Here is a 12,521-nt window from a genome sequence, read left to right on the forward strand (position 1 = left end):
TGAAAATGGTTCATTTTTGAGCAATGTCTTATTTACTGATGAGTCATCATTTTCCTTGAATAGAAAACATAACCCATCAATAGTAAGATATTGGTCTAGAAAGAATAAACGTCTGAGTATTCCCAAGCGTACCCAGTATCCTAAAAAAGTTAATGTTTGGACTGGAATACTGCCGAATTACATCGTTGAGCGATTTTTCATCGACGGTAACCTAAACACTGCAAAATATTTTGAGCTTTTAGAAAACAGAATTATTCCGACAGTTTGACAGTTACCAATTGACGATCTTGTCTGGTTTCAACAGGATGGCTGTCCAAGTCACAACGCACGAGCAGTCACACAATATCTCGGGACTACATTTTCTGACCGTGTCATTTCTACAAATGGCACGATCAAATGGCCTCCCAGGTCACCAGATTTATCTCCCAATGATTTTTGTCTTTGAGGATATCTGAAAAATTTGATTTAAGGGCATGAAATTGACAGAGCGACAAATCTTGTTGAATTAAGGTCCAAAGTAATCGAACTTTGTGCCAAAATAGCAACTATGCCGAATCTGTTCAGAGAGATGAAATTATATTTATAGCAGGGGACTTTAACATCGAAATGAGGGAAGAGAGTAACACTAAAAACAGGTTATTTACTCTTTTGAATCATTTTTCTGCTGAACCTCAAATTAATGACTATACCAGAGTAACTCATCTTTCAAAAAGTTCTCTAGATATAATATATGTACTAACTTTGTGGGTAAGCTGAAAGCTGAGGTTTAAGAGTACCACATTTCTGATCATAGGGCTCAAAAAGTATCTTTTGAAATAATTAATACTTGTAAGAATGTACTTTCTCGAAAAAGATTTTTCACTGAAAAAGAACAAAGAACTTTTCCGAAGTAAACTTGCACAGCAAACATGGACAAATGTTTATCTGACCGAAAAATCTAATGTCAATGAACAATGGCGTGTTTTCAGTAATCAATTCATAAGCCTTTTCAATGAATGTTTTCCTTTAACTCTAGTACATACGAAAAAGAAAATTCACTTTGAAGTGAATGCTAACATAAGACGGGCAAAAAATTGCTTGAATATTCTGCTAGTTTTATCTGAATACGATTCATCTTACAAAAATCAGTATAGTCTTTGTGAAAAAGAGTATGACAAAATGTTAAAACTGGAAAAATTTAGAGTTTTCGAAGAGAGAATAGCGAAATCGGATTGTAAGATGAAATCTGTGTGGGCTATATGCAAAGAATTGACAGGAAGAAGTTGTAATGAACAAAATTCAACACGAAATAATTCAAAAAAATTTGCCAATGACTTCAATGATTACCTTGTTAATATAGTACAAAATATTTCTGCAAATCAAAGCAATATCCCTTTCGAATGTATGATTCAAGATAATAATTGCTCTATATTTCTTAAACCGGTCACCACACATGAACTTGTAGATTTGTCTCATCATCTGAAAAATAAACTTTGTTCTGGTTATGACGACGTACCTATTGCCATCGTGAAATCATCAATAAGAGAACTGTCAGAAATTATCTGTTACATCATTAATAACTCTATGAAATATTCAATCTATCCTGATCAATTGAAATTTGCTATTATCAAACCATTATTTAAAAAGGGGGATCCTGATGATCTGGGTAATTACAGACCCATTAGTTTGTTGCCTGCTTTTTCAAAAATTTTCGAAATGGTGATGATTTCTAGACTGCTCAATTTTATGAATGAACACAATATTTTCTCCAAATTCCAACATGGCTATCTTAAAGGCAAATCAACAAATACCGCCATATATCAGTTCATAAATGCAATTTTGAATCACTTAGAGAACAAACATTTAGCTTTAGGTCTCTGTATTGATCTTAGCAAGGCTTTCGATTGCGTTAACCATGAGCTTTTACTGCTGAAATTAGATAAATATGGCAGAAAAAGAAGAGCGAATGAATGGATACGTTCTTTTCTCACAAATAGAAAGTAACAGGTTTCAGTTGATAAGTCTATCAAATCTGATATCAAAATTGTCAATACCGGTATAGCACAAGGGAGTATAGCTGGACTCATTTTATTCATAGTTTTAAAAAATGACCTTCCTCCATCATTAGATTGTTGCCTTACGACGAATTATGTCGATGACACTAATATATTAGTGGGAGGGAAAAATATACCAGAAGTTCTCGAAAAAGCAGAAACCATCTTTATTAACGCAAAACGGTGGTTCGATATGAATAAACTGAAAATAAATGAATCTAAAACCAATTTAATGCTATTCAGAACTAAACAATCAAATTTGACCAAACCAGAAATTATTGAATTTGAAAATCATACAATGTATCCAGTAACAACTACAAAATTCTTAGGGGTGAATATTGATGAAAATTTAAATTGGGAAACGCATATAAGTCAATTACGCTTGAAATTGGGAAGTATTGGATACTGAATCAAAACTGTCGCTAATTACATGAACATGAATACATTTAAAATTCTGTATTTTGCTAACTTTGAGTCAAATCTGAAGTATGGTATAATTTTTTGGGGAAGCAACTCTAAAATTTAATCAGTTTTCATTGTGCAGAAAAGAACTCTAAGAAAAATATATAACATGAAATTTAAACAATCATGCAGAGGCAAATTTTAGACTTTGTCTATCATGACTGTATATGTATGTATATATTTATGAATGTTTGTTGTTCACTTTCAAAAATAGAAATCAATTTGATACAGCCACAGTCATGATTATGCTACCAGAACACATGATTTAATTTATCCAGAGCACAGGTTCACTTAGAAAAAGGTCCTTTTTATATGTGCACAAAAATTTTTAATAAGTTGCCTAACAATATGAAATGTTGTAATAGTTTTAATAAATTCAAGAAAGATGTTGAAAATTTGTTAACTAATCTTGAACCATATAATATGAACGATTACTTCAATTTCTGAGAATTCAGACACGTGTTTCGGGCCGAAAGCCCGAAACACGTGTCTACGGTTAGTATTTCTCTGAGGGGGACTGTCCTTATCCTTATGATTTGTTTTATATATATATATATATATATATATATATATATATATATATATATATATATACATATATAATTTATATATATATATATATTTATATATATATATATATATATATATACATATATAATTTATATATATATATATATACAGGGTGTCCGGGGAATAACTGTACATACTCTTACCAGAGATAGAGTTGGACTAGCTGATTACTGATTGACTGTGAAAAATTAATTTCTGGATTGCCCTAGAAAGATACAGGGTGATTTTCCAACTTCATGGAGATACTTAGACCATCATAAAATCCAAACTTATTGACGAATAGTATTGAAACTTGGGAGATTATTGGTACATGCTAAGGTCGAGTCAGAACGATATCAATTATTTCATTATTCCAGGGCCGGACTCATTAATCTTCATTAAAATTGTTCAGGGTAAAAAAAACACTTTGTATTTCGAATTACAAATAATTGATTCGCTTTTTAGAAAGAAGCTAAATTAAGCTTCAATTTGCGGTATCGCTTAAAGTTGTCACATCAACAATTACTTTTTTATGAATTTTTGAATTTGGATAAAGTTCGAAAAATTGAATTTTTCACCATGAAGAGAACTGAAAATCACATGTTTGAATATAAAATGCGAAAGTATTAGTAAAAAATTTTCAAAAAAGTTCAGAGCTTTAATAAGCACATTCGATAACGAAACAATAACAAATGAAACAAACTAAAATACATTGAAGAGTACCTAATAAAAACGAAAATAGGAACGAATGAATTGCAGAGTCAACGTTATTTCAGAAGTGGTTCGAAATGAAAACCATTAGCTTGTATACATTTCTCTTGCCGAATGTTCAAATTGGATACAGCCTTGCGAATCATATCGCCATTATTTCTTAAAATATCGCAACAGTTGATAATTCTGTTCATCAGTTGTTCTCTTGACTGGATTTCTTCAGAATATACCATATCCTTCAATTTTCCCCATAAAAAATAATCTAGCGGGTTGAAATCTGGAGATCGAGGAGGCCATGGAATGGGTCCTCCTCGACCTATCCACCTATTTGGATAGGTATTGTCGAGGTAACTTCTCACTTCCAAACCAAAATGAGGTCCAGCTCCATCATGCTGGAAATAAATTCCTCTAATATTTATTCCTTGTAGCATGCCGGGTAAAATATTTTGTAAGAAATCTAGATAAATCGCACTTGTAAGGCGACCGTCAAAAAAATGAGGCCCAATCGAATGTTTGTTTATCACACCACACCAAACATTTACTGAAAATTCATGTTGTGAATTTCTCAATCTTATACTGTGTGGATTATTTTCGGCCCAAATATGCGAGTTATGAATATTGAACACCGTCTCTGGTGAATTGAGCCTCATCACTGAATATTGTTCTGTACTGTAGTGACTCTGTGATTTGCTATCCAATGTGATAAACAAACATTTGATTGGGCCTCTTTTTTTTGACGGTCGCCTTACAAGTGCGATTTATCTAGATTTCTTACAAAATATTTTACCTGGCATGCTACAAGGAATAAACATTAGAGGAATTTATTTCCAGCATGATGGAGCTGGACCTCAATTTGGTTTGGAAGTGAGAAGTTACCTCGACAATACCTATCCAAATAGGTGGATAGGTCGAGGAGGACCTATTCCATGGCCTCCTCAATCTCCAGATTTCAGCCCGCTAGATTATTTTTCATGGGAAAAATTGAAGGATATGGTATATTCTGAAGAAATCCAGTCAAGAGAACAACTGATGAACAGAATTATCAACTGTTTCGATATTTTAAGGAATAATGGCGATATGATTCGCAAGGCTGTATCCAATTTGAACATACAAGCTAATGGTTTTCATTTCGAACCACTTCTGAAATAACGTTGACTCTGCAATTCATTCGTTCCTATTTTCGTTTTTATTAGGTACTCTTCAATGTATTTTAGTTTGATTCATTTGTTATTGTTTCGTTATCGAATGTGCTTATTAAAGCTCTGAACTTTTTTGAAAATTTTCTACTAATACTTTCGCATTTTATATTCAAACATGAGATTTTCAGTTCTCTTCATGTTGAAAAATTCAATTTTTCGAACTATATCCAAATTCAAAAATTCATAAAAAAATAATTGTTGATGTGACAACTTTAAGCGATACCGCAAATTGAAGCTTAATTTAGCTTCTTTCTAAAAAGCAAATCAATTATTTGTAATTCGAAATACAAAGTGTTTTTTTTACCCTGAACAATTTTAATGAAGATTAATGAGTCCGGCCCTGGAATAATGAAATAATTGATATCGTTCTGACTCGACCTTAGCATGTACCAATAATCTCCCAAGTTTCAATACTATTCGTCAATAAGTTTGGATTTTATGATGGTCTAAGTATCTCCATGAAGTTGGAAAATCACCCTGTATCTTTCTAGGGCAATCCAGAAATTAATTTTTCACAGTCAATCAGTAATCAGCTAGTCCAACTCTATCTCTGGTAAGAGTATGTACAGTTATTCCCCGGACACCCTGTATATATTCCAGAGGGATCACTTGCTACAGTTCTGGAACATTTTAACAGTTATAACACCCACCTACAATTCACGGCAGAAGAAGAGGTTGACAACTCCATACCTTTTTTAGACATCAGGGTGATAAGAATGGGAGAAGTGTTGAGGACTGATTGGTATAACAAGCCTAGTAGCTCTGGCAGATATTTGCATTATAGATCTTGCCATCCTCAAAATATGAAGCTAAATCTAGTCACACAGATGAAAACTAGAGTCTTAAGGTTGACACATCCAACTTTTCATAGTCAATGTATTGTCAAACTGAAAAAGCTATTTGTAATGAATGGATACCCGATAAAATTACTCAATAAGTTACTTTGCAATACATCATCTTCACCCCCAGTCGAAGTCACCATGTCATTGAACACTGATGCCATGATAGACCGAGCTGACATCGTTTACGCCACTATACCTTACATACCAGTACTCTCTAATAAGATTTCCCTGATTTTCAAAGACTACAAAAATATCAAGATTGTTAAAACTATGAAACATCCATTATTTAAGTTAGTATTCAGCCGCTTGAAAGACAAAGAAAAAGAAGAATATGAATCTGGAGTCGTGTATAGTATACCTTGTGGCAGTTGTGAGAGAACATACATAGGACAGACTTCCAGATGGATCAAAGAAAGAATAACATCTCATAAAAGTGATGCAAGAAGAAATTTAAGAACTTGTGCCTTAGCTATACATGCGAACAACAATGACCATGTAATAGATTATTCTAACACAAAAATACTCTTTAAGGAACCCCATTACCATAAAAGATTATTCTTAGAGATGTTATCAATAGCAGTGACTGACAATACTATGAATACAAAACAAGATACTAACAATCTTAATAACATCTACTCCTACTTGATAGAATTATCAAAAAATTTCGCATCCACCATTTCGTAGTTTAAACACCTTAAAATAATAAACAAAATTAAGAAAGTGAATATAATTCTGTGGAACCAAACAGTTGTCATTTATATCTCTCTTTGGCGGATGGTGTCATGGTTTGTTTACCTTACATGAATTGATGTCTGACAGAATATATGAGTGTTATCAATGATATTATTTACTTGTTTAATCTTTATTACTGTGAGAGAGTAGTTGGGTTGAACTATTTTGTTTTTTGAATATTTTGAAATAAGGAAGGAATAAAACCACAATATATGTACGTTAGTTTTGTGAACTTGCTATTTGTAATGTTTATATTTAATATATATTGCAGATCCTTGAGAAAGGTAAGAAGTCTTACCGAAAGCTTGGATGATATAAAAGTGTATCACTGAATTTCCTAGATCGAAACATCCTAACATTGTTATCTATTAGATATATTGCGATCAATAATTTTCTTACGAATTATATATATATATATATATATATATATATATATATATATATATATATATATATATTTATATATATATATTTTTTTTTTCACCATAATGGGTTAGCTCCGTAGAAAAGAGCCGGGTCGACTCACGACCAAGGCTCTCCTAGGTTGTTGTTATATATATATATATATATATATATATATATATATATATATATATATATATATATATATATATATATATATATATATATAATAGGAGCACTCATTTCTTCAGATCTTCGGGTTGCTGGCCTGAAGATCCGGGTGACTCGGGTATGCGGAGTCGTCATTCCCCGAAGGCATTATGCCCCCCTTGAGGCCACAGAAACTGCAGAGGGAGTGTATCCAGATGAAAAAGATATGCATAAAGCATGGAGCGAAATATGGGAACGTAAGAAGATGCACGATGACAGAGCCTTCTGGATAAAGGATGCTGAGAAGGAGAAGAACACCTACAGCATGGATAATATAGAGATTACGAAGGAGGATATTAAATCAGTCCTGAAGAAGGCTAACAACTGGGCTGCTCCAGGAGCTGACAAACTGCATAACTATTGGTGGAAGAACTTCACATCAACACACCAACGGCTGGTTGTTTTGTTCCAGGGAGCACTCTCTGACCCTTCCACCATACCAGAATTTTTCACCCTAGGGCTCACATACATGCTACCGAAGGGGAACATCACTCCGGACCCAAAACAGTACAGACCGATAACATGCCTGCCAACTGTCTACAAAATCTTGACAGGAATACTTACCAAACACCTGTGGAAACATGTTAACAAGTTCAATATACTAGCGAGTGAACAGAATGGATGCCGAAGAGACGCACAAGGATGTAAGGAACTGCTCACTATTGACTACCTTATAACGAAGCAGGCAAGGAAGAAACTGAGGAACTTATCAATTGCCTGGATAGACTATAAAAAGGCATTTGATTCGGTACCGCACTCGTGGCTCTTGAAAGTCCTGAGACTCTATGGTGTATCTGAGCAGTTTGTTGGACTCTTAGAACACATGATGACAACCTGGAGGACGAAATTAGTATTCGGTACAAAGACAACATCCGAAATAAAGATCTTGACAGGTATTTTCCAAGGCGACAAGCTAAGCGCACTGTGGTTTTGTTTGGCTTTGAACTTCTTAAGCAAATTACTGAACAACAACAGCTACGGATACATCATTGATAATGGAGCGAACATAAAAATTACTCACCAACTGTATGTAGATGATCTTAAACTGTATGCCACAAATGAAGAACAATTGAGAAGGCTACTAAGAACTGTAACCGCCTTCTCGCAAACAATTGGTATAGAGATGGGTCTTGATAAATGTGCTGTGGTGCATGTTAAAAGGGGAAAGCTAACACATGGGGGTGAAATGCTTGTCCAGGACGAATTAGCGATTCAACGATTGGGACCAGAAGAATCATATAGATAACTAGGATTGCAACAAGCACTGGAAATCAGAACAGCCGATGAAAAAATATCATTCAAAAAGAAGTTCTTTGACAGAGTGAAGAAGGTCCTGCGAAGTAAATTAAACGCGAAAGCTTTGTTCACGGCTATAAATACATGGGCAGTCCCCAGTATTGCCTACTCTTTCGGAGTGATAAGATGGTCGAACACTGACCTGAAGGCCATTGACAAACAGGTTCGCGTACTTCTCTCTAGACACGGCATGCATCACCCCCACGCATCAGTGATTAGGTTGTACATGTCTAGACACCGCGGGGGCAGAGGATTACAAAATATTGAGATGGTTCACAACAAGGCGATCATAGACTTGAGAAGGTACTTCTCAGTCAAAAAACTGGCCGTTTTTAGTAATTGGAATGTTGTTAAACAAATTTAAAAATAAATTGTACCTACTTAGTAAACACAGTGCGGTACGCATTTTTATTTAAACTATTATTAATTTTAAAAATATGAAAAATGTTGTTCGCCCTGTATCTTCGAAACAAAGAGGTTTTTCAAAAATTATCCAAGGACAAAACATGCTTAAAATAGTCCAAGGAACAACCCCCTGAATTTTTGCCGCATTTTTAGGAAACACCCTGTATATATATATATATATATATATATATATATATATATATATATATATATATATATATATATATATATATATATATATATATATATATATATATATATATATATATATATATATATATATATATATATATATATATATATATATATATATAGTTATATGGTATATAGTTATAAGTATGATAAGGGGTGTGGGAAAATTGATAAGTGTTATAATTTCACTCTTCTTTATTTCATTTAGTCGACGTTTCGATCCCGATGGGGACCTTCTTCAGGACTCTACAATAGCAATAGAAAACAGTCAAAAAACATGGCAATCACAAAACATGTAAAAATAGTACATACCGAAATACAGAGTTGTAAAGATCTTATTTGAACACAAATCAATAGCTCTCAAGAAAGCAATGAACAAGAACATCAACAAATTTAGCGAGAAAAGATCTGATATTTCGTTAGCACAAGAGTAGAAATCAATTATCATATGTAAATAAGGTAAACAGAATAATCAACAAAATGAGAGGTTGTCAAAATTGTTGTCAACCAGACTTGCCACAGAATACACGCACATGACAAATGAAACATAGAATAGCATTAAATCACACTTGGTCGCAGTAATTCACTCTCACCGAACTCAGAACAAATGCGATTATTGAAAGACTCCATGAACCGAATCCAATCCCCTCTCACAGAAATAGTCCGGAACACAGAATTCATTATTACGTTATTCCGACTGTAGAACTTGTGGAAATATTCATTCCATTTGATCCATTCAATTCACTGCCACCAAACTGGTCATAATGAATCAAATAAGTAGAGATGGAGCTAATATTGTTTACATCCCTTCTGTAATTCATAGAACAAGTTTGGCGTTTAATATGGTACATCTCTAAGAAACATCTTTTCTTTCCACTAACTGCACATTCAAGAATTTTGGTGGAATCATAATTCATTGGGTGATCTTTCTCCCGGGTATGCTCTGCTAGGGCACAAATCTTATTTGGATTCTTGATGTCGCTCTTGTGTTGAGCAATCCTTCTCTTCAAAAGCTGAGATGTCTGACCAATATACACCTCACTACATATTGAACATGGAATACAATATACCACACCACTCATATTATCAACAGTCATCCTGTCTTTCACTCGACTGTATAGTCTGTCAATTTTAAAATAAGATTTCGGAATCAATTTAATTTGTGTGGTCTTTAGGAGGTTAATTAATGCATTAGTCATACCATTTATTAGGGGAATAGAAGAGTAAAGAATTCTATCTACGTTCTCAGTGTCCACAGTGGTGGATGCGCCCCTCTCTCCATTCGTTGGCTGTCTCGAAGGAGTGGTATTGTATATTAATCTGGACAACAACCTCTTTGGGTATCCATTCTCTAGCATCAATTGTAACAATAACCTCAGATTCTGCTGCCTTAGACTTGGATGGGCAACTTTTTCGATGCGATTCTTCAATCCTAAAATCATGTTTACCTTTTGTCCATGTGGATGATTGGAAAAATAGTGTAAGTATCTCCCTGAACTTGTTGGCTTCCGGTACCAATCCAGAATCAGCCTATTTTCCAGAGTTCGAATCACCCTTGTATCCAGGAATGGGACACCACTCGCTGTTTCTTCCTCCAACGTAAACTGTATACTTTCATGTTCACTGTTGAACCTGTTTAGAACGAAAGCAACCTGGTCTTTAGGTACAGCACATATTAGATCATCAACATATTTCTTGATGAAAGGAATGTGAAAAGGAATGCTATCAAGAATGCAGTCCAGAGGGAAATCCATTACTACTTCAGCAATGGACGGACTGAAGTTGGAACCCATAGGGGAACCGAGCACCTGTTTGAAGAACCTACCATTAAAAAGAAAATAGTTAGAAGAAAACAGGAACTTAATGGCATGGATGAACTCTTCTTTTGGTAGACTAGTGTGGTTTTTGATAGTATCCCACTTGTTCTCAACAAAATATAGGCTGATTCTGGATTGGTACCGGAAGCCAACAAGTTCAAGGAGATACTTACACTATTTTTCCAATCATCCACATGGACAAAAGGTAAACATGATTTTAGGATTGAAGAATCGCATCGAAAAAGTTGCCCATCCAAGTCTAAGGCAGCAGAATCTGAGGTTATTGTTACAATGGATGCTAGAGAATGGATACCCAAAGAGGTTGTTGTCCAGATTAATATACAATACCACTCCTTCGAGACAGCCAACGAATGGAGAGAGGGGCGCATCCACCACTGTGGACACTGAGAACGTAGATAGAATTCTTTACTCTTCTATTCCCCTAATAAATGGTATGACTAATGCATTAATTAACCTCCTAAAGACCACACAAATTAAATTGATTCCGAAATCTTATTTTAAAATTGACAGACTATACAGTCGAGTGAAAGACAGGATGACTGTTGATAATATGAGTGGTGTGGTATATTGTATTCCATGTTCAATATGTAGTGAGGTGTATATTGGTCAGACATCTCAGCTTTTGAAGAGAAGGATTGCTCAACACAAGAGCGACATCAAGAATCCAAATAAGATTTGTGCCCTAGTAGAGCATACCCGGGAGAAAGATCACCCAATGAATTATGATTCCACCAAAATTCTTGAATGTGCAGTTAGTGGAAAGAAAAGATGTTTCTTAGAGATGTACCATATTAAACGCCAAACTTGTTCTATGAATTACAGAAGGGATGTAAACAATATTAGCTCCATCTATACTTATTTGATTCATTATGACCAGTTTGGTGGCAGTGAATTGAATGGATCAAATGGAATGAATATTTCCACAAGTTCTACAGTCGGAATAACGTAATAATGAATTCTGTGTTCCGGACTATTTCTGTGAGAGGGGATTGGATTCGGTTCATGGAGTCTTTCAATAATCGCATTTGTTCTGAGTTCGGTGAGAGTGAATTACTGCGACCAAGTGTGATTTAATGCTATTCTATGTTTCATTTGTCATGTGCGTGTATTCTGTGGCAAGTCTGGTTGACAACAATTTTGACAACCTCTCATTTTGTTGATTATTCTGTTTACCTTATTTACATATGATAATTGATTTCTACTCTTGTGCTAACGAAATATCAGATCTTTTCTCGCTAAATTTGTTGATGTTCTTGTTCATTGCTTTCTTGAGAGCTATTGATTTGTGTTCAAATAAGATCTTTACAACTCTGTATTTCGGTATGTACTATTTTTACATGTTTTGTGATTGCCATGTTTTTTGACTGTTTTCTATTGCTATTGTAGAGTCCTGAAGAAGGTCCCCATCAGGATCGAAACGTCGACTAAATGAAATAAAGAAGAGTGAAATTATAACACTTATCAATTTTCCCACACCCCTTATCATACTTATAACTATTGTTGTATATTGGGAATTAAAATTGTTGATATATATATATATATATATATATATATATATATATATATATATATATATATATATATATATATATATATATATATATATATATATATATGTAAAGAAATTATATTTCTTCAATTCTAATCTTA

This window comes from Harmonia axyridis, chromosome 2 (genome assembly GCF_914767665.1).
Source record: "Harmonia axyridis chromosome 2, icHarAxyr1.1, whole genome shotgun sequence".
NCBI classification, from domain to species: Eukaryota; Metazoa; Arthropoda; class Insecta; order Coleoptera; family Coccinellidae; genus Harmonia; species Harmonia axyridis.